This window comes from Amblyraja radiata, chromosome 3 (genome assembly GCF_010909765.2).
Source record: "Amblyraja radiata isolate CabotCenter1 chromosome 3, sAmbRad1.1.pri, whole genome shotgun sequence".
NCBI classification, from domain to species: Eukaryota; Metazoa; Chordata; class Chondrichthyes; order Rajiformes; family Rajidae; genus Amblyraja; species Amblyraja radiata.
In genome coordinates this window covers 108112830-108136451 of record NC_045958.1, presented here as the reverse complement: position 1 = coordinate 108136451, position 23622 = coordinate 108112830, and the positions used below count along the sequence as shown (strand labels likewise).

Genomic DNA, 23622 nt, shown 5'->3' with positions numbered 1-23622 from the left:
CCTTTCGTTTAGAGATACATCGTGAAAACAGGCCCTTCGATCAACCAAGTCCACATGGTCCACACATTGACCCTATGCGACAGGCTAGGGACAATTTACAATAGCCAATTAACCTACAAACCTCACGTCTGGAGCATGGGAGAAAACCAGGGCACCCGGGGAAATCCCACATGTTCACGGGGAGAACGTACAAACTCCGTACAGACAGCACGCGTAGTCAGGATCGAACCCGGGTCTCTGGCATTGTATGGCAGCAACACTACCGCTGCGCCACCCTACTTAGGGGCAACTTCTTTACACAAAGTGTGGCGGGTGTATTTTTACGTGCTGCCAGGGGAGGTTGTTGGGGTAGGTATTATCGCAAAGTTTAAGAACCATTTAGATAGGTACATGGATAGTATAGGTTTATAGGGATATGGGTGAAATGCAGGCAGATGGGGCTACTGTAGAAGGGACATGTTGGGTGGTGTGGGCAAGTTGGGCCGAACAGCCTGTTTCCATGTTGTATCACTCTGTGACTAAATGGCTGTCTCTACTCCATATAAAATAACCTAATTTTATGAGCCTCACATCCTTTGTCCTGTGGGACCGTGTACTCAGTCAATGAACCCCTCTATAATCTTGGCTATCATTCCCACAATCGTATGTTTGAACCCCTGCACAGTTCCAATAGAGCCCCCAATACAATCATAAATAATATTCTCTATCACTGCAACTGGGGTGAAGTCTTCATTGTATCTTTCAACATGTCTATAATCTTTGACATTGTTGATCTTACAACTCCTCTGACCCATTCACCATCAGGGGCAGCATGGTGGCGCAGCGGTAGAGTTGCTGCCTCACAGAGCCAGAGACCCAGGTTCAATCCTGACCTCGGGTGCTATCGGTACTGAGAAACTTGCACAGGTTCTCCCTGTGATCACGTGGGTTTTCTCCAGGTCCTCCGGCCTCCTCCCGCATTCCCAAGGCTTGCAGGTTTGTAGGTTCTGTCCCTACTGTGTTGGATGGAACTAAGGTACGGGTGATCGCTGGTCGGCGTGGACTCGGTGGGCCGAAGGGCATGTTTCCACGTTGTTCCTCTAAATGAAACTAGGCTAAACTAAACTGAACTAAACTGTTTTCATTTTCATTTGTTAATTTAGCTGGAGAATTTCCTTTAGCGATCTTTCTGGGCTGAGTGGCCAAATTCTGCTCACTTATGAACTTATGTCCTTTCCATCATCAATTTTATTTCTTTTCACTTTTACAGCGTCACTTCATCGAAGGCATCTAGTAAGTAAAGGGCCTGTCCCACCAGCATGTGATTCCAAGCGTCTAGCGCGACCAAACGGAAGCGGAGTTCGCGCTAAGTTCACGATAAGTACGCGCTAAGTATTCGGTAAGTACGCGCAAAGTTCGTGCGTGACGTAATTTACGTCATACTCACCAATAAGCTGGGCAGGAGGCGGGCCAACTGAATTTGGACGTTGCACGGCGTCGGGCGGTGACGTCATCACGCGACGGCACGCGCTAGGTGTATGACGCTGCGTACGCCGTCGAGACGCTGCGTACGCCCTCAATGCGCCTGCGGGCCGACAGGGCGTTGTCGTGCGGAATTTTCAGACAGTGCAGGATTTTCGGAGCCCCGCGCGATGTCGGGACCAGCCCCACACAACTCCATACGTCTCCGCGGTTCGAAGTGGGACCGGCCCCGGGCGGCCAGACGCCTCAAGCGACCACGTTTGGTCGCGCTCGACACATGCAATCGCATGCAGGTGGGACAGGCCCTTAAGTACATTTTATTTATATAGCACATTCAAATCAACTCGCGTTGAAACCAAAGTGTTTACATAGAAGAAATAATTAAGTTAAATTAATAATAAAGAAAAATGACACAACACATTATAGAATTCAACATGAACATCCCCCCACAACAGAATCAACATTTTCCACTGTGAGGAAAGGCACCAGAAAGTTCAGTCCTCTTCCTGTGTGATCACCCGAGGTCAGGGCCTATTTGTGGCCTCCGCAGCCAGTCCGATGTTTTCAGGCCCTCTTGCTGGGAAGATGGAACTGCGGCGTCGGGTGAACACTCCTCAGCGGCTTGGAATGTCTGGAGCAGCCACTTCCTCCCCAGAGACCGCGGCACCCAAAGTCCTCAGGCCGCGCCGGTTGGAGCTCTGACTCTGGCGATCTCGGATCCCAGGCTCCGCAGTGTTTTAAATCCAGCGCCGCCTGCAGCCACAGCTCCTCGATGTTGGAGTCAGCGGTCAAAGCACTCCGGGGCTTACCGCACGGCGACCCGGTAAGACATCGCCCGCTCCGTGATGGTATCCCAGCGCTGTGCCGCCACCGAAGCTGGGGCTCCAGCCAGTCCCGACAGGAAACGCCGCTCCAGTCCGATGGTAGGCCGCGAGGAATGGGTGAAGAAGCAGCTCGGAGGGAAGCTGCCTCTCCGACTAGGTAGGGACTAGGAAATAAAGTTTCTCCCTTCCCCTCCTCCCACCCACCACATAAAAGAAGACCTCCAACAAACATTTTGTTTTTTAACAGGACTAAAAGTAAAAATAAAAAAGGGTGACAGGACGGACTGCAGGCAGAGCAGCCATACACAACGGCGCCCCACTCCTGCAGTCCATCATCGGCTCTGACCTTCCTTCCATCAAGGGGATTTATCGCAGTCGCTGCCTCAAAAAGGCTGGCAGTATCATCAAAGCCACACCATCCTGGCCACACACTCATCTCCCTGCTACCTTCAGGTAGAAGGGACAGGAGCCTGAAGACTGCAACAACCAGGTTCAGGAATAGCTACTTCCCCACAGCCATCAGGCTATTAAACCTGGCTCGGACAAAACTCTGATTATTAATAACCCATTTTCTGTTATTTGCACTTCATCAGTTTATTTATTCATGTGTGTATATATTTATATTATGGTATATGGACACACTTATCTGTTTTGTAGTAAATGCCTACTATGTTCTGTGTGCTGAAGCAAAGCAAGAATTTCATTGTCCTATACAGGGACACATGACAATAAACTCACTTGAACACTTGAACACTTGAACAGTCCGCCATCTACATGGGATGTGGTCTCAAAAGACGGCATCAGTCTACTAAGGATCACCATCATCAGGACCATGCCCTCTTCTCGGTGCTACTGTTGGGCAGGAGGTACAGAAGTCTGACATCCCACATATGAGGTTCATACTGCAGGGGTGTAAGCTGCCCAAGCAAAATATGAGGTGCTGCTCCTCCAATTTGCGGTGGGACTCACTCTGACCATGGAGGAGGCCCAGGACAGAAAGGTCGGATTCGGAATGGGAGTGGGAGTTGAAGTGTTGAGCCACCGGGAGATCAGGTTGGTTGATGCCGCCCCATCTGTCGTTTGTGGAAAGGTTGTTCCGGACCAACACCTTTGACCACATGTCCATCGGGCAGTGGTCAGGAAGGAACGTCCTGCAGACACTGCAGGGAAAGGACTTGTTGGATCCGGTGGTGTGGTTCCCAGAGCAGACTGCCCAGCTTGTTTGGCAAAATGCCTCATCGCCAGAACTCACCAATAAGCACCAAGACCTGGCTTGGCTGGCGGTGAGGGGAGCCCTCCCAGTCAGATCCTTCCTGCACCGTCGGAACCTCACTACCAGCGCACGCTGCCCTCGGGACGGCTGCTATGGAGAGGAGACGGTTTCCCACCTCTTCGCAGAGTGTGGATTCACAAGAAGAGTCTGGAAAAGTATGCAAGGATCTCGAACAGCCCCATCACAGAGGACTGTGATTTACGGACTGTTCCCAGGGACGCATTCAGAGACTGACATCGAGTGCTGCTGGAAGGTCATCAACTCGGTGAAAGACGCCCTTTGGTCTGCCCGAGCGTTGTTCACCACCCAGCAGAGCGAGATGTCCGTCGGGGAATGTTGCCGACTGGCCCGCTGCAGACTGCAGGAGTACGTGCTGAGGGACGCACTGGAGCTCGGTGCAGCCAACGCCAAGGCTCGGTGGGGGAGGACCACAGTCTAGGGTCCTTCCGCTGCTGGACATGGGGGGAGGAGGGTGTGGTGGAGACGCCCCTCAAAATAAGGTAAGGGATTCCACGGCAGTGGGCCACATACGTGGAACGGGTGGGGGGCAGATTTGTGAAATTTGAGCAATGTATGTAGACTGTATTGAACAATTTGTATAACCTCCGAAAATGTCGGATGAATTTTTTGCACGGTTCGTGTATTGTATATATTTATTACCTGAATAAAGTCTATTTTGAAATTTAAAAAAAAAAGAATTGTGCGGAAGTGTTGGGCGAACACAGTGTCATTAAGCTGGGTTGAACTCTGACCTTGGGTGCTGTCTGTACGGAGTTTGCCCGTGTGACCACATGGGTTTAATCCAGGTGCTCCGGTTTCCTCCCGTATCCCAATGCTGTGCAGGTTTGTAGGTTAATTGGCTTTTGTAAAATTATCCCTAATGTGCAGGGAGTGGATGAGAAAGTGGGATAACAGAACTAGCGCGCATGGGTGATCGATGGTCGGTGTGGACTCGGTGGGCTAACGGAAGGTAGATACAAAATGCTGGAGTAACTCAGCAGGGCAGGCAGCATCTCTGGAGAGAAGGAACAGGTGACGTTTCATGTCGAGACCCTTCTTCAGACTGATGGAAGAAGGGTCTCGACCCGAAACATCACCTATTCCTTCTCTCCAGAGATGCTGCCTGGCCCGCTGAGTTACTCCAGCATTTTGTGTCTATCTTCGATGTAAATCAGCGACTGCAGTTATTTCTTAGACACGGTGGGCTAATGGGCCTGTTTCCATGCTGTATCTTTGAATCAACCAATCCAATATAACACATGACATGGTCACAAATATGCTGATCTGCTGCCCAGTGCTAATTGGTCAAGTTCATCTTAAGGCCACTATACCTGGAGAAGTATCTGAGGTGTTGCAACTACACCGCTCCATTCTGTCCAAGGCTTGGTTCATATTGTTGGCCTGGACTTCAGTAAATGCAGTGTGACGTTCAGCTGCTTTTTGCCATGTAAGTAATTCTTTGGATGGAATGACAAAGAATCATTCAACCCCTCTCCAACTATGGATAGCTATAGTTATACCTTGACCACCAGGGGGCGCCGGGGAGATGGCAGCCCTGCCGGCCGTCTGTTCGTTTTATCATCTTTTTGTTATTTTTAGCGTTTGTTAAAAGTTTGTTTTAATGTACTTCGGTTTGTTTTATGTGCGGGGAGGGGGGAGGGAATCGTGGGAAACTTTTCTTCAAGTTCCTACCTTCCCGGAGATGTGATCAATTTTCGGATCACATTCTACGGACTCTGCAGCCTACCATCGATGGAGCTGGAGGCCACCTCGGACTGTCGTGAGCCCCACCGCGGGGCACGGACTTAACATCGGAGCGGATCCCTCGCCTGGAATCGCTCCCACCGCGGCCTGCGGACTTACCATCAAGGGCTCGCAGTCTCGGGTGAGGCTAGTCGGGAGCTCCAACGCTGCAGTAGGTTCGACTAGCGAGGTTCGATCGCCCGGCGCGGGGGGGCTGACATCCCCCCCGATGCAGGAGCTGATCGCCTCGATGCGGAGGGCCCGAACGCCGCCGGCTAAGGGAGTCAAGACCGTCCCGTCAACGGGGAGCTCGAGGCCCATGACCGAGGAAGAACAAAAGGAAGGACTTGAACTTTTTTTCGCCTTCCATCACAGTGAGGAACGTGTAGGAGTCACTGTGGTGGATGTTCATGTTAAAATGTATTTTTGAGTGATCTGTTGCTTTTAATTGTATGACTGACCTGGCCATTGAAATTCCTCGTATGTTGCAAAACATACTTGGCGAATAAAATCTGATTCTGATTCTATCCAATCATGTCTACACATTCAGTACTTATTCAATCAGCACTACCCAATCAGTACCCATCTCTGGAAAACATGGATAGGTGATGTTTCAGGTCTGGACCCTTTAAACTGAGATACTAGCGTGGAAATAGGCCCTTCGGCCCACCGAGTCCGCACCCACCAGTGGTTCCCATACATTAACATGACCCTACACACAATAAGGCCAATTGTACATTTATACCAAGCCAATTAACCTGCAAACCTGTATGTCTTTGGAGTGTGGGAGGAAACCGAAGATCTCGGGAAAAAACCCCAGAAAGGTCACAGGGAGAACGTACAAACACCGTACAGACAACACTCATAGTCAGGATCAAACCTTGGTCTCAGGTGCCGTAAGGCAGCAACTCTATCGCTGAGCCACCATGCCGCCTTAGTCTGGAGAAAGGTCGTGACCCAAAACGCCACCTGCCCACATACTCCAGAGATGCTGCCTGGCCCACCGAGTTACTCCAGTACTTTGTGGGTCTAGTTTTGTAAACTAGAATTTGTAGTTCTTTGCTTCTACCCCTCAAATCGTGCCAATCTAATCAGTACGTATATATGTACCTATCCAATCAGTACCTATCCAATCAGTACCTATCCAATCAGTATCTATCCAAGATAGACAAAAGTGCTGGAGAAACTAAGCAGGTGAGGCAGCATCTATGGAGCGAAGGAAATAGGCGACGTTTCAGACCAAAACCCTTCTTCAGACTGATGTAGGGTGGGGGGGGGGGGGAGAATAAAGGAGAAAGGAAGAGGAGGAGCCAGAGGGCTGAGGGAGAGCTGAGAATGGGAGGAGAAGACGAGACAGCAAGGGCTACCGGAAATTGGAGAAGTCAATGCTCATACCGCTGGGGCGTAAGCTACCCAGGCGAAATATGAGGTGCTGCTCCTCCAAGTTACGGTGGATCTCACTCTGGCCATGGAAGAGGCCCAGCACAGAAAGGTTGGATTCGGAATGGGAGGGGGAGTTGAAGTGCTGAGCCACAGGGAGATCAGGTTGGTTAATGCTGACCGAGCGGAGGTGTTCGGCGAAACGATCGCCAAAAGTATCGCCAGTATCTATCCAATCAGTACCTATCCAATCAGCACATATACAATCAGTATCTATCCAATACTGGAGGGCAGAGCTAAACGATGAAAGGGGGGAAGGTTTAATGGAGATGTGTGGGGTGTGTTTTATATGTACACAGAGGTTGGTGGGGGCCTAGAACGTGCTGCCAGGGGTGGTGGTGGAGGCAGATATGATAGTGGCGTTTAAGAGGCTTTTAGATAGGCACATGGATCACATGAAGTTCAATGGGATCAGTTCAGCTAGGTATCATTTTCAGCATAACCATTGTGGGCTGAAGTGCCTGTTCCTGCACTGTACAGTTCTATGTTCTATTAGTACCTATACAATCAGAACACCCCAATCAGTACATATCCAACCTGGACTACCCAGTGAGTGTATTTTGCAAGATTACCTGCATTGATGAGAAGTATCTCTTCCCCTGGTGACAGGTCAACATTTGCTAAGGAGCCAAATTTCCTGGTTTCTCAACAACCGCACTGTGTTTTAATGTTGAGTTTAGTTTAGTGTCACGCCTACCGAGGTACAGTGAAAAGCTTTTGTTGCCTGCTAACCAGTCAGCGGAAAGACAATACATGATTACAATCGAGCCGTCCACAGTGTACAGTTACATGATAAAGAGAATAATGGCTTGTGCGGGATAAAGTCCGATCAATGATAGTCCGAGGGTCTCCAACGAGGTAGATGGGTGGTCAGGACCGCTCTCTCGTTGTTGATAGGATGTTGACTCTGTACCCAATGAGTACGTATGGAAAATCCCTCGGTTCATTTGCTTCAATGTTAAATCTGCAAAATGGAACCAAGGGTCGTGGTGAGAGAGCTGTTCTGGAATTTGTTTTTGCACTTAATTTTTAAATTTTTATTAGAGGCATATGCATATCATTTTCCAAACCAATACAATCTTTGTTTAACGATTACATATTAAATATCCAGGATTCCAGGGACCCAGTTACCAAAGTAGCTGGGATCCTCATTTATCGGTTACATATTAACATTGCCTCTAATTATTTAATTTTGCACTATTATTTTTTTTATCCAGGTTGAACGACTCTTTTGCAGCACCCTCTGTTCCAGAGCCCTTTCTGGATTATTCGTTCACCCAGCATACAAGGTAGCAATGTTACAAAATTTTGAGATTTAAAAAATCAAGTCTGCAATTTATCCCATCAGATAAAGCACACAAATGAGTTTAATTTGACACCTAATTCACTTTAATATCTTCAGTATTAAAAAAGTTATGGCCATTTTCTTACTCGGAAATTAGCATCTTGTTCCCTATTGATTTTTCATTGACTTAACACAAAAGCTGTGATCGAGGACAGTGAAATGGCCATAACTTTCTTAAAAATTAAGAGAACTGAAAGAAATTTTCAGTTATTATAGATTGAAGCATTCTGAAACAAATATGAAACAATCTTACTTGGATGACCTGAAATTAAAGCATATAATTAGTTAGTTACCCAATTGTAGCTAATTCCAAACTTCAATTACTAGATCTAAACATCTATCCATTTCTTAAGAAAAGATTAACATTTTAAAATAGCCTAAGTGTCCAAATAACATTCACAAATAATTCACAATAAAATATGATTTTTATATCTCGTTGACATTAATTATAGGCCAAATGGAAGGGATTTAGTGTTCAATTGCTGTAAATTAATGGCCATTTAAATCAGCTTTCAAGTGGGATCCTGCGGAACTCTGTGGAACGCGCTGGTTTAGAACGTTCCCATTGCGGTAGATTTGTACCCCCATATGCCCAGAAAAATACTGCGGGATTTAATGGGCCCCCAAATTAGCTACTCTCAACTTAAAACTTTGTATAAAGGGATCTTAAGTAGCGCTTTTTAATGTAAAAATAAACAACCTACCTTCCGTTGTCCCCTGTATTGGATCCGTCCCGTTGTCGGCGGTCGCGGATTTAGAGGATAATTTTTAACCTACTGTAACAATTAAACTAACCATTTAAATTAAAAATAGCTCCAGCGAACGAACCTCGCAGCGATTTTTCGTCTGCAACTAAGTAGGCTGAGCAACCTCGATTTGAATAGCCTAGGGAAAATCGCGTTTTAAACCCGCCCCCCTCTCAACGGCGCCAAAATCACGCACACGGGCTGGGACAGACCTGCAGCCCAGCTCAAGGTAGGTTTTGCAACATACTTACACAAGGGGCAATTTAGAGAGCGGCAATTATCTGACAAACCTGCAGGTCATTGGGATGTGGGAAGAAACTGGAGCACCCGGCCAAAGCCCATGCGGTCACAGGGGGTCGACACTTGACCTACAACTTTAGGCTATGCACGGCACACGCTAGAGGACGAAGACAGGGAGAATGTGCAAACTCCACACACTGACAGCACCCGAATTGAACCTGGGTCTCTGGCAATGGCTCTACCTGCTGTGCCAATGTGCCGCCCCAACTAAGATGCCGACCTCTTCTCCAGTTTCTTGTAGTCCAGCAGTGCCTGGCCTTGGAACTCCTATGTCCTCTGAAGGTCACCAGGATGAGGTTATGGAAAGGGGATGAGGAAATTAAGTTAGATGCTGAAGCAAGCATCTTCTAAGTCAGAAGTGATGGCGGGATGAGGGGGGAAGTGTGATTTGAGAAGATGAATTAGACACAATGGCAAAGGTGCTGGAGTAACTCAGCGGGTCAGGCAGCATCTCTGGAGAACATGGATAGGTGACGTTTCACAGAGTGCTGGAGTAACTCAGCGGGTCAGGCAGCATCTCTGGAGAACATGGATAGGTGACGTTTCACAGAGTGCTGGAGTAACTCAGCGGGTCAGGCAGCATCTCTGGAGAACATGGATAGGTGACGTTTCACAGAGGGCTGGAGTAACTCAGTGGGTCAGGCAGCTTCTCTGGAGAACATCGGTAAGTGGCATGGTTGCACAGCGGTAGATTTGCTGCCACACAGCACCAGAGACTCGGCTTTGACCTTGACTACGGGTGCTGTCTGTGTGTGTAGTTTGTATGTTCTCCCTGTGACCGTGTGGGCTTACCCCGGGTGCTCCGGTTTCCGCCCACAGTCCAAGGACGTACAAGTTTGTAGGTTAATTGACTTCGGTAAATTGTAAATTGTCCTAGTGTGTGTAGGATAGTGCTAGTATACGGGGTGATCGCTGGACAGCACGGACTCGGTTGGCCAAAGGGCCTGTTTCAGCGCTGTATCTCTAAAGTCTAAAGCAGTTATCATGGGTGACTTTAATCTACATATAGATTGGGCCAACCAAATTGGTGACAGCGCTGAGGAGGAGGATTTCCTGGCATGTATACGGGGTGGGGTTTTTAAACCAATATGTAGAGGAATCAACTTGAGGGCAGGCCATCCTAGACTGGGTATTGTGTAGTGAGGAAGGATTAATTAACAATCTTGATGTGCAAAGCCCCTTGGGCAACACTGACCATAATATGGTGGAATTGTGCATTAGGATGGAGAGTGACTGTTAATTCAGAGGCTAGGGTCCTGAACTTAAAGAAAGGAGACTTTGAAGGTTTGAGACAAGACTTGGCTAGGATAGGCTGGCAAATGGGAATCAAGGGATATGGGGAAAAAGCCGGAACAGGTTACTGATTTTGGATGATCAGCCATGAACATATTGAATGGCGGTGCTGGCTCGAAGGGCTGAATGGCCTACTCCTGCACCTATTTTCTATGTTTCTATGATATTTCGGGATCCACCTTCAGACCTAATAATGGTACAAGTACTTGTCTATACTGCCAATGGTTGACAACTTCATGTTAATCACTCCAATGGATTCCACTCTCCCCAAGGCCACTTTGATGGAGATTCTATTGTGCTTGCCGCCTACCTATCCAGGACGTACGTCTAAGGTGAGAGGGTGAAAGATTTCATAGGAATCTGCGGAGTAACTTTTTCATGCAAAGGGTGGCGGGTGTACGGAACAAGCTGCCAGAGGAGGAGGTTGAGGCAGGGACTAGTTGAGTTTAGTTTAGAGATGCAGCGCGGAAACAGGCCCTTTCGGCCCACCGGGTCCACGACGACCAGCGATCCCCGCACACTAACACTATCCTATACCCACGAGGGACCATTTTTACATTATACCAAGCCAATTAACCTACACACCTGTACGTCTTTGGAGTGTGGAAGGAAACCGAAGATCTCGGAAAAAAACCCACGCAGGTCACAGGGAGAAGGTACAAACTCCGTACAGACAGCACCCGAAGTCAGGATCGAACCCGGGTCTCCGGCGCGGCATTCGCTGTAAGGCAGCAACTCTACCGCTGCGCCACCGTGACCGCCACGACTATCGGAACATTTAAGAAAAAATTAGACAGGTACATGGATAGGACAGGTTTAGGGGGATATGGGCCAAATGCAGGCAGGTGGGACTAGTGTAGATGGGGTATGTTGGTTGGTGTGGGCAAGTTGGGCCGAATGGCCTGTTTCCACAATGTATAATTCTATGACTCTCGGAGATAGGAAGTTTATGAATGAGAGTGTGAGTTCGTATGAGTTGTGCACCAAAGCTGAATGGATGGAAAGTTGTAAGCTGGGTGAGCGTAGATAAGTGAGTGTGGGTGTGGTAGTGGGCGTGTGGGGAGTGTTTGGATATTGATATTGAGCATTAGAGTCAGGAAGTCATGTTACAGCTTTACAAGTCCATGTCAATACTCATCATCATCATCGGCGGTCACTCAAAACCAGTATGACTGTCCTCTCATGGAGGACGCCTGTGCGTGACTTTGTTTAACGTGGGGAGACTGGTGCACAGACAGACACCCCACGGTCCTTGACAGATCTGGGTCAGGATCCAGTGGCATGGAGTCCAAGACGACCGGAGACCCTTTTCTGCTGCAGCCTTCATCCGCCTTCCCAGCCATTGTGACGCTCCACTAAGGTCAGCCATCATCCTCCGCCTGTACCACCGTTGAGGTCTCGGTTGGATTGCTCTTTGTCAGAGACCTCCCCCTCGACCTTATCGCCATGGGTGGCCCTACCAGGAGCATAGATAGCTCCAGACGGCATCGCTCTCAGGATCTCAGGACCACGCAAGCTTCTCCACCACGACAAGGTGACAATCCGCGGAGAAGATGTCGATACTTGTTAATAGATGTAGGGCGGCATGGTGGTGCAGCGGTAGAGTTGCTGCCGTACATCGCCAGAGACCCAGGTTCGATCCTGAGGACGGGCGTGCTGCCACCACCACCACCCCTGGCAGTGCATTCCAGGCACCCACCACTCTCTGTGTAATAAAACTTGCACTACTAGCTCCATTAAATGTTGCCCCTCTCACCCTAAAGCTGTGCCTTCTTGTCTTCGACATTTCCACCCTGGGGAAAAAGATTGACGGGCCTGTCCCACTATTTTTAGGCGACTGCCGGCGACTGTCATAGTCGTAGCAGGTCGCCGAAAAACCGGCGACTGGACCCCCCTTCGACATACAATTTTAACTAGAATCATTACTTTAACAACAACAAAAAAACGATGTCAGCACCGGCGACATTAGAGTCAGGAGAGTCAAGCTACGCTCGTTGGCGTCAAACCCACTGTCATCGACTGTCTACGAAAATGTTTCAACACGCTAAAAATCCAGCGGCGACCAGAAAGACGCTACGACTCTGTGGGCGACTGAGGAGACGACTCGCGACCATACAGGCGACACCCTGGCAACCGTGTGTGGTTTTTTAAAAGGGTCCCGAAACATCATCTATCAATTCCCTCCCAAGATGCTGCCTGACCTGTTGGGGTCTTCCAGCACTTTGCATTTTACTCGGGATTCATCGGTGGGGGCGCTGTGTGAGAGGGCTGCCCTGCCAGCAGTGTGTTCGTCATTTCTACTTTTTTTTTTAGTGTGTCCAAATGTTTGTTTTAATGTCTCTTGGTGTGTCTTGTGTGGGGGATGGTGAGGGGGGGGGGTAAGGGGGGAACCGCTTTCGGTCGCCTCCTCCATGGAGAGGCGACTTTTTCCATGTCGCCTCCTTCGCGGCCTAACACCATGGATTGGTGCGGCCTTTCCCGGAGTCGGGCCCGGAGCTTCAGCAGCGTCGCCAGAAGGGAGTGCTTCAATCACTGGCCCGCCGACTGTTACAGCCTGAAGCGGCTGGTCTGCGGAGCTTCCAGCTGGCGCAGCGTCCGGAGCCTGGGATCCCTCATTGGGGACCCCAGAGGAGAAGGGCTCCGACTGCCGGCCTGCGGCCTACATCTTGAAGCCGCAGTCTGCGGTGCTTCGAGCCGCGGCACAGCGGGGACTTAGATCTTCGACCGCCGGCCTGCGGCCTACAACATCCTGAAGCCGCGGCCTCCGGTGGGGAAGCACCGATTCGGGACTTACCTTCCAGATGAGAGGGCCTGTCATCTGGCCGCCCGCAGCGGCGACTGCGGAGGTTTGTGGTCCCGACCATGGGAAAAAATGGAGGAGGACTGGCTGAACTTTGTGCCTTCCACCAACAGTGATGAATGCTGTGGTGGATGTTTGTGTGTTCAATTTTTATTGTGTTTTGTGTGTCTTTTTTAGTGTACCGCTGCTGGCAAGTTCATTTCACTGCCCTTTATTGTGTTTGTGACGAATAAATCTGACTATTGACTATTGATTCCACCATCCTTGTATTACCGGTTTTTAATAGACAGAGGGTTAAACTTGACTCTGTATTTAATCTGTCCGGGGTTGATGATTAGGTTTGTGTAATATTGTTTTACAACTTTGAACAAGCTAACAGCTTTTTTTTAGTAATGTGCTCACTGTTTCTGTCAAGTTCTCTCCAGTTTCTGGTTAGCTGATATTGGTGGATAGAAACGGTTTTTAGAGGGATGTGGGGCAAACGTGGGCAAGTGGGAGAAGTATAGATGGAGCATCTTGGTCGGCAAGGGCAAGTCGGGCCGAAGGGCCTGTCTCCACGCTTCATGGGTCAAAGACTGACTAGTGTAGATGGGGCATCTTGGTTGGCATGGGCAAGTCGGGCCGAAGGGCCTGTTTCCATGTTGTGTGACTCTATGACTCCCAAAGAAAAATCCCAAAAAGGCACAAGTCTGGATTCAGTGAACTTGGTTTTAATGGTTGCCATTATGAAGATAAATCCGTACGTTTCACTTCAGTGGTTTATTTCACAGATCAGAATCAAAGTGAAATCGCATCCCTGGTCATTCCTTCTTCTCCCTGCTCCCATCGGGTAAATGGTACAGAACCTTGAAAGCGCGCACCACCGGACTCAGGAACGGCTTTGTACCCTCAGGCTTCAGGTTATCAGGCTTCTGAATGGTCCATCCATAAGCCAGGGTACCTCTGAGGATTCACCTCTGCTCCATTGCGGACATTGGACTTTGTCCCTGGAACTGATGCGCAACAATGCTGAGAACTATATTCTGTGGGTTGTGAGCCCCCTAGTGGTTTATTTAAGCCAGCACAACAGGCGAGACCATCGGAAAAATCTATTGTGGATAAACAGAAAATGCTGGAGTAACTCAGGGGACTCTGGTCTCTGGTCGCTGTGAGGCAGCAACTCTACCGCTGCGCCACCGTGACGCCCAGCCACTTAAACGGCTTCCGAATTAGTCAAAATGAAAGGAAACGGAATCTGCATAGTTTTGGAAAACATGAAACAGTACAGCACAGCACTGTGGAAACAAATCTCTTCACTTTGCTTGTCAAAAATTGCAGAATGATCTTGATTGTTTGGCCAGGTGGGCTGAGGAATGGTTGATGGAATTTAATACAGAGAAATGTGATGTGGGAAGTCATTTTGGGAAGTCTAACATGAGCAGGGCCTACAGGATGAACGGTAGGCCTCTGGGTAGTGTTGAAGAGCAAGTGTCATCACAGGTAGATCGGGTGCTCAAAAGAGCTCTCGGCACTTTGGCCTCCATCAGTCAGAGTTTTGAGTATAGAGGTTGGAAGGTCATGTTACAATTATGTGAGAGGTTGGTGAGGCTACATTTAACGCATTGTGTTCAGTTTCGGTTACCAAGTTACAGGAAAGATGTTATCAAGCTGGAAAGGGTGCAGCGAAGATTTACAGGGATGTTGCCAGCCAGGACTCGAGGACCTGAGCTGCAGGGAGCAGTCTAGCAAGCTAGGACTCTCTATTCCCTGAAGTGTAGGAGGATGAGGGGAAATTTTAGTGGTGTACAAAATTATCAGAAGAATAGATCAGGTAGACGCGTCGAGTATCTTGCCCAGAGTATGGGAATCGAGAACCAGAGGACATTGGTTTAAGGTGAGTCGGGAAATATTTCATAGGAACCGGTGATGTGAATTGTTTATACAGAGGGTGGTGGGTGTATGGAACAAGCTGCCAGAGAAGGTAGCTGAGGCAGCAAGTAACCCAATGTTTAAGAAACACTTAGATAGTTACATGGATAGGACGGGTTTGGAGGGAAATGGGCCAAACGCAGGCAGGTGGGACTAGTGTAGATGGGACATTGTTGGCCGGTGTGGGCAAGTTGGGCTGAAGGGCCTGTATCCATCCACGCTGTAGAACTCTATGCCACTACTGTATCTCAACCACCACAATCAGTATATTTTATCCCTGGGTGGAAATGGCATAGCTTTAAGGTGATGGGGACAAAAAGAATTGTGATGGGCAAGTATTTTTCACACAGTGGGTGGTGGGTGCCTGAAACACACTGCCAGGTGCAGTGGTGGAGGTGCATACGATAGTGGCGTTTAAGGGGCTTTTAGATAGGTGCATGGATGTGCAGGAAATGGAGGGATATGGATCATGTGCAGGCGGAGGAGACTAGTTTAACTTGGCATCATGTTCAATACAGACATTGTGGGCCGAAGGGCCTATTCCTGTGCTGTACTGCTCTATGTTCTGTGAATGTCACTTTGTCATATTGAGTTTGGAACAAAAGCATGAACTCTGTTTCTTTAGTACTTTAGGGACCCAGCGCAGTCACTGGCCCTTCGGCCCACCAACTTTGAGCTGACTAGAGATTTTTTTGTTTAATGTAAACTAAAGGAATAATCATCTATGGTTCAGATAAGATAACAAGCCACTGTTTCCTTATTGATATCATATTACCAATGTTGCACACTCGGCTGAGTAATTCAGCGTACCCTGAATCGTAATTGAGTTGTTTCTATAGTAGCACATGGTGGAAGTAACCTGATATGTTTTCGGCTTTAGACTAGTCCAACATAATGCATGTGAAAGGGCGGCACGGTGGCACAGCGGTAGAGTTGCTGCCTCACAGCCCCCAGAGACCCGGGTTCCATCCTGACAACGGGTGCTGTCTGTACAGAGTTTGTACGTTCTCCCCGTGACCACGTGGGTTTTCTCCGGGTGCTCCGGTTTCCTCCCACACTCCAAAGACGGAGGATAATTGGCTTCAGTTCAAAAATTGAAGGGGGGGGGGGGGTTGCTGGTCAGCATTGCCACTGTAGATTTGTTAACAAAAATGAAATATCTCACTCCAATGGAGCACTCATGGAACCTGTAGATAGGAATAATTTTGTTGAGATTAGTTTAGTTAATGAATGAATGTTTATTGGCCAAGCATTCACATACAAGGAATTTGCCTTGGTGCTCCGCCCACAAGTGACAACATGACATACAGTGACAGTTACATAAAACATTAAACAATAATAATAAAACGTTTTCGCTTAAACATGTGAATTAAATAAAATACCAGAGCAAAAGGAGGCTACAGGTTTTTGGTTGTTGAGTAGAGCAACTACTCGTGGAATGTCTGTTTTTATGTCTGGCTGTGGCAGCTTTGACAATCCGGAGTCGCCTTCCAGAGAGAAGTGATTCAAAGAGTTTGTGGCCGGGGTGAGAGGGGTCAGAGATGATCTTACCCGCTCGCTTCCTGGACCTTGCAGCGTACAGTTCATCAATGGAGGGAAGGTTGCAGCCAATAACCTTCTCAGCTGATCGGACGATTCGCTGCAGCCTCCGGATGTCGTGCTTGGTGGCTGAGCCAAACCAGACTTTAAATAAGCAAACTGCACAATCTGGAGTTCAAGACCATCTTTAATCAGTACCCATATTATGGCGGTACAACAGGTCGTTAGTTGTTAGTTCATCGTTACCGCTTCCAAGACTGACCATTGTAGGAAGTGGGTGTTAGTATGAATCATACAGTAACGTGGGGTAAGTGATGCTATTTCTACTATGATTAGTTCACATGCAATAACCAATCTACATCCTTCCCCATAAAGAGCGAATATAGTTAAACACACATGCAGCTCAGAATTCAAACATACTCGCCATATCTGTCAGGCGGTCTACCAATACGGTCCGAACACGTACGGACTAACCCCTCTCCCTCTTCACCAGAAAATTTAGAGGGAGGCTGTGAACCCGGAAGTGAGAAAGCAGCAGGGGACACTCGTGGTGACCGACAGGGTGAGCATGCGGGAGAGGTAGTGTTGTTGTTAGTCATAGCCGCCGGTTGTGGTGGAGTAAGGGACATGCTGGAACTAGTGGTGGCCACGGCAGCAGACGGCTGGAACAGTAGAGTTGGAGTGAAAGGATCGGCTGGATGCCCGTGGTGCACGAGAGAGGGTGTCAACAACGAGCATGTCTTTACCCTTCTTGTAGACGATTTTGAAGTCGAATCGCTGGAGCTGCATCATACGCTGCAGACGTGCAGGTTCTGCGTGTATAGGTTTATTGAGGATGGTCACAAGAGGTTGGTGTTCTGTCTCGACCGTGAAAACATTCCCAAAGATAAAGTACTTAAAAGTCCTTTGAAACATATAAGATTGTTAAGGGCTTGGACACGCTAGAGGCAGGAAACATGTTCCCGATGTTGGGGGAGTCCAGAACCAGGGGCCACAGTTTAAGAATAAGGAGTAAGCCATTTAGAACGGAGACGAGGAAACACTTTTTCTCACAGAGAGTGGTGAGTCTGTGGAATTCTCAGCCTCAGAGGGTGGTGGAGGCGGGTTCTCTGGATGCTTTCAAGAGAGAGCTAGATAGGGCTCTTAAAAATAGCGGAGTCAGGGGATATGGGGCGAAGGCAGGAACGGGGTGCTGATTGGGGATGGTCAGCCATGATCACATTGAATGGCGGTGCTGGCTCGAAGGGCCAAATGGCCTACTCCTGCACCTATTGTCTATTGTCTATTGAATTTAGAACATGCGAAGCCCACAGCTAGCAGCTCTTTCTCGATCTGCGCGTGGCGCTGTTCGGTGTCCGTCATGGTGCGGGAGGCATAAGAGACAGGTCGTAAAGTCCCATCGGCAGATGTTTGTAGGCAGGCGGGGCCGAGCCCGTATCATGAGGCATCGCAGGTAACCGTGACAGGACGCCTCAGGTCGAAGAACGTCAAGGTGGGAGCGCTGGTCAGCCTCGACATTACATTCACACGGGCCCCCGTATCTAGCTTGGCCTTCACTGGCTTGTTATTAATTGTCATTAGAACAGAAGGATCCAGAATCTTACCAGCTGTGTGAAGGAGTGAATGCACAATTGGATCATCCTCGTAGGCACAGTCGAGCTGGTCTTGAGATTCAGGAATTGTTTGGTTTTATTGCACCAAGTGCAGATTAGACGCTGCGCTGGAGGGTCTTTTCCCACAGGCTCTGCAAACGACGGCGAAATGATTCATCTTTTTTGCAGTAATTGCAAGGCTTTCCGTAAGCTGGGCAGGTAGAGTGCCCCTTGTTGCGGAGGTAGTTACAATTAGGACATCTCTGACGGGGCTCATTGGCAAATCCCCGATTAGCCGTTTGAGAAGGCTCAGTCATAAATCTTCTGTTATTGGTCGGTGTTTGTAATCTGTTGAAACCCGTCAGGTTTATGGTCTTCTTCTCAAGCTGCATTAAGCTCGCTTAATGGAGCAACAATCTCAGACATACGACAGGCATGTATTGCTTGCTCAAGGGTTAAATCAGCATTCCGCAGTAACTCAGTCCTTAGCTTTTGATCAGCCATGCCACTGACAAGTTTATCCCGTATTAACTCATTCGTCATGATTTGAAAACAACATATTTAAGCCATATATTACAAGTCACAAATAAATCTTTCTACCGGCTCATCAGGAAGCTGGTGTCTCGTAAAGAATTTGTCTCTTTCTAAAATGCGGTTCGAGGGTAGGTCGCATAGTTCACGGAATTTACGCAGTAAAACATTAGGGTTACGCATAGACTCGGCAGGCACAACTACCTGATCGTTGTTGTCATGGACGGCTGGTGTGTATTCAAAGGTCCGAGCTCTCATCATGGCTTCGGGTCCCGCCAGGGAGAGAAGCCTTGACTGCGTCTGGTTCATTTCGGTGGATGATATTGATGTAGTGTTTGTAGTCAATGTAGTCTCCATCATTCCCCCATGTCAGAATCGAAGATAAGCTGTGCAGGCTTTCTGCATGATTGAGCCATAGTGAAGCAAGAAAAACTGATAAACAGAAATAAAAACCGCAGTGGGTTACTCCAAGCTTAATGACACCATGTAAATAAGCAAACTGCACAATCTGGAGTTCAAGATCATCTTTAATCGGTACACATAATATAGCGGTACAGCAGGTTGTTAGTTGTTAGTTGATTGCTACCACTTCCAAGACTGACCAGTGTAGGAAGTGGGTGTTGGTATGAATCATATGGTAAGGTGGGGTTAGTGATGCTATTTCTACTATAATTGGTTCACATGCAATAACCAATCTACACAGTCCATGATGGAGAAGGTGAGGACATGCAAGTGTAGTTTAATTATTGTCATGTAGATATAATGAAAAAACTTTTAGTTGCGTGCTATCCAGTCAGCGGAAAGACTATACATGACTACAATCAAGTCGTTCAGGGTGTACAGAAACAGGACGAAGAGAATAACGTCTAGTGCAATGATTAAAGATAGTCCGAGGGTCTCCAATGAGTTAGATGTGAGGTCAGGACTGCTCTCTAGTTGTTGGAGGATGGTTCAGTTGCCTGATAACAGCTGCAAATAAACTTTCCCTGAACTGACGATAGACACAAAAAGCTGGAGTAACAGGCAGGCAGCATCTCTGGAGAGAAGGAATGGGTGACGTTTCAGGGTCGAGACCCTTCTTTAGACTGATCCTGAACTGATCCTATCCCCTGAATGTTATCTCCCTCCTTTCGTGGGCATATTAGAGATTGCAGGATGAGTGAATTAATGCACGTGAATGCAGTGTGGAAACAGGCCCTTCAGCCCAACTTGCCCAACATGTCCCACCTGCCCTCATTTGGTCCATAACCCTGCAAACCTGTCCTATCCATGTACCTGTCCAACTATTTCTTCAACATTGGGATAGTCAGTCCCTCAATTACCTCCTTCAGCAACTCGTTCCATACTCCCTACACCCTTTGTATGAAAAAGTTACCTTTCAAATTCTTAAACTGAGGCCGCTGGTTCTGGACTCCCCCAACATCGGGAACATGTTTCCTGCCTCTAGCGTGTCCAAACCCTTAACAATCTTATATGTTTCAATAAGATTCCCTCTCATCCTTCTAAATTCCAGAGTATACAAGCCCAGCCACTCCATTTACATAGTGCTCGAGGGTGTGAGCTATAGGGAGAGGTTGAGCAGGCTGGGACTCTATTCCTTGGAGCGCAGGAGGATAAGGGGTGATCTTATTGATGTGTATAAAATCATGAGAGGAATAGATAGGGTAGACGCCCAGAGTAGGGGAATTGAAGACCAGAGGACATAGGCTTAAGGTGAGGGGGGGGGGGGGGGGGGGGGGGGGGGAGAGATTTAATAGGAGGGAAATGGGCCAAACACCTGCACCTATTGTCTATTGTCTACATGTCACCTTTCCTAATTAACCTATGGATTTTTACTTTTTTATTTTTGCTTCACGGTCTTCCAACTCATTATTTGGCTGCATTGAGTGATTGTGATTGTGATGACATACTATAGATATATCATACTGAGCCAAAACAGGCTCAATGGACTAGCCAGCCTTTCATAAGATCATAAGACCAGAAGATAATGGAGCAGGATTAGGCCACTCGGCCCATCAAGTCTACTCAACCCTTCAGTCATGGCCGATCTATCTTTCCCTCTCAACCCCATTCTCCTGCCTTCTCCCATAACCTTTGGCACACTTACTAATCAAGAACCTATCAATCTCCACCTTAAAAATACCCAATGACTTGACCTCGTCTGCCATCTGTGGCAATGAATTCCGCAGATTCACCACCCTCTGACTAAAGAAATTCCTCCTCATCTCCATTCTAAAGCTTCATCCTTTTATTCTGAGGATGTGCCCTCTGGTTCTAGACTCTCCCACTACTGGAAGCATCCTCTCCGCAACCACAGAATAAAAAGACGTGCCTTTAGAATGAAGATGAGAAGTCATTTTTTTTAGCCATTGAGTGGTGAATCTGGAATTAATTGTCAGAGAAGGCTGTGTAGGCGGTCATTTTTTATATTTTTAAAGAAGAGATTGATAAGATCTTGATTAGTATGTCAGGGTTTATGGGGAGAAGGCAGGTGAATGGGATTGAGAGGAAAAAGTAGTTTAGCCATGATTGAATTGTGGAGCTGACTCAATGGGCTGAATGGCCTAAATCTGCTCCGATGTCTGATAATCTTGTCATATAGATTCATACAGCACGGAAACAGGCCCATTGGCCCAACTTGCCCATGCCGACCAACGTGCCCCATCTACACTAGTTCCACCTGCCTTCTGCAGTTGTATAGAGCCCTAGTGAGACCACACCTGGAGTATTGTGTGCAGTTTTGGTCCCCTAATTTGAGGAAGGACATTCTTGCTATTGAGTGGAGTGCAGAGTAGGTTTACAAGGTTAATTCCCGAGATGGCGGGACTGTCATATGCTGAGAGAATGGAGCGGCTGGGCTTGTACACTCTGGAGTTTAGAAGGATGAGAGGGGTATCTTATTGAGACGTATAAGATTATTAAGGGTTTGGACACGCTAGAGGCAGGAAACATGTTCCCAATGTTGGGGGAGTCCAGAACTAGGGGCTAGTGTTTAAGAATAAGAGGTAAGCCATTTAGAACGGACATGAGGAAACACTTTTTCACACAGAGAGTTGTGAGTCTGTGGAATTCTCTGCCTCAGAGGGCGGTGGAGGCCAGTTCTCTGGATACTTTCAAGATAGAGCTAGATAGGGCTCTTAAAGATAGCGCAGTGAGGGGATATGGGGAGAAGGCAGGAACGGGGTAATGATTGGGGATGATCAGCCATGATCACATTGAATGGCGGTGCTGGCTCGAAGGGCCGAATGGCCTACTCCTGCACCTATTGCCTATAGTCTATTGTCTATTGCCTGCATTTGGCCCATATCCCACTAAACCGGTCCTATCCATGCACCTGTTCAAATGTTCCATACACCCACGATGCTTGATGTAAACAAGTTACCCCTCAGGTATCTATTCAATCTTTTCCCCCTCACCTCTTGTGTGAGATACTGCAGTGTCTCAAATTTCAATGCACTTCATTGGTGCATGTGATAATTAAATTGAATATTGAATCTTGGTTCAGTCTGAATTTCGGGACTGCTGAAATAGACACTCAAGTTTAATCCCAGGTAGACAAAAATGCTGGAGAAACACAACGGGTGAGGCAGCAGCTATGGAGCGAAGGAACAGGTGACATTTCGGATCGAGACCCTTCTTTGGATAGGCTGGGTGAGTGGGCAAATGTTTGGCAGATGCAGTATAATGTGGATAAATGTGAGGTTATCCATTTTGGTGGCAAAAACATGAAAGCAGACTATTATCTAAATGGTGGCCGACTAGGAAAAGGGGAGATGCAGCGAGACCTGGGTGTCATGGTACACCAGTCATTGAAAGTGGGCATGCAGGTGCAGCAGGCAGTGAAGAAAGCGAATGGTATGTTAGCTTTCATAGCAAAAGGATTTGAGTATAGGAGCAGGGAGGTTCTACTGCAGTTGTACAGGGTCTTGGTGAGACCACACCTGGAGTATTGCGTACAGTTTTGGTCTCCAAATCTGAGGAAGGACATTATTGCCATAGAGGGAGTGCAGAGAAGGTTCACCAGACTGATTCCTGGGATGTCAGGACTGTCTTATGAAGAAAGACTGGATAGACTTGGTTTATACTCTCTAGAATTTAGGAGATTGAGAGGGGATCTTATAGAAACTTACAAAATTCTTAAGGGGTTGGACAGGCTAGATGCAGGAAGATTGCTCCCGATGTTGGGGAAGTCCAGGACAAGGGGTCACAGCTTAAGGATAAGGGGGAAATCCTTTAAAACCGAGATGAGAAGAACTTTTTTCACACAGAGAGTGGTGAATCTCTGGAACTCTCTGCCACAGAGGGTAGTCGAGGCCAGTTCATTGGCTATATTTAAGAGGGAGTTAGATGTGGCCCTTGTGGCTAAGGGGATCAGAGGGTATGGAGAGAAGGCAGGTACGGGATACTGAGTTGGATGATCAGCCATGATCATATTGAATGGCGGTGCAGGCTCGAAGGGCCGAATGGCCTACTCCTGCACCTAATTTCTATGTTTCTATGTTTCTATGTTTCTTCGCCGAAACATCACCTATTCCTTCGCTCCATAGATGCTGCCTCACCCACTGAGTTTCTCCAGCATTTTTGTCTACTTTCGATTTTTCCAGCATCTGCAGTTCTTTCTTAAACAAATTTAATCCCAGCTCAGCAAATGAGGTGTTTACATTCAAGTAATTGTGGAATTTAAAAAATGTAGTCTTAGCAATGACAATGGAAGGAAATCCTCCATGCTTATCTGATTCAAGGGTCAAACTCATGACTTCCATCCCACCAATATATTTCAATATCAGTTCACAGGCAATTAGCAATGGGCAGTAAACAGTGGACAGA

At 47.8% G+C, this 23622-nt stretch overlaps 1 long non-coding RNA gene across 1 annotated transcript; it reads right to left on the bottom strand.

Annotated features, from left to right (window-relative positions):
• Window positions 1–920: 920 nt before the first annotated feature.
• On the bottom strand, window positions 921–14215 carry LOC116970715. The gene is made up of 3 exons (XR_004411283.1): window positions 14205–14215; window positions 10292–10294; window positions 921–986 (listed from the first exon to the last, which is right to left on the bottom strand). It is a non-coding gene; the product is annotated as an uncharacterized LOC116970715 (long non-coding RNA).
• Window positions 14216–23622: the final 9407 nt, after the last annotated feature.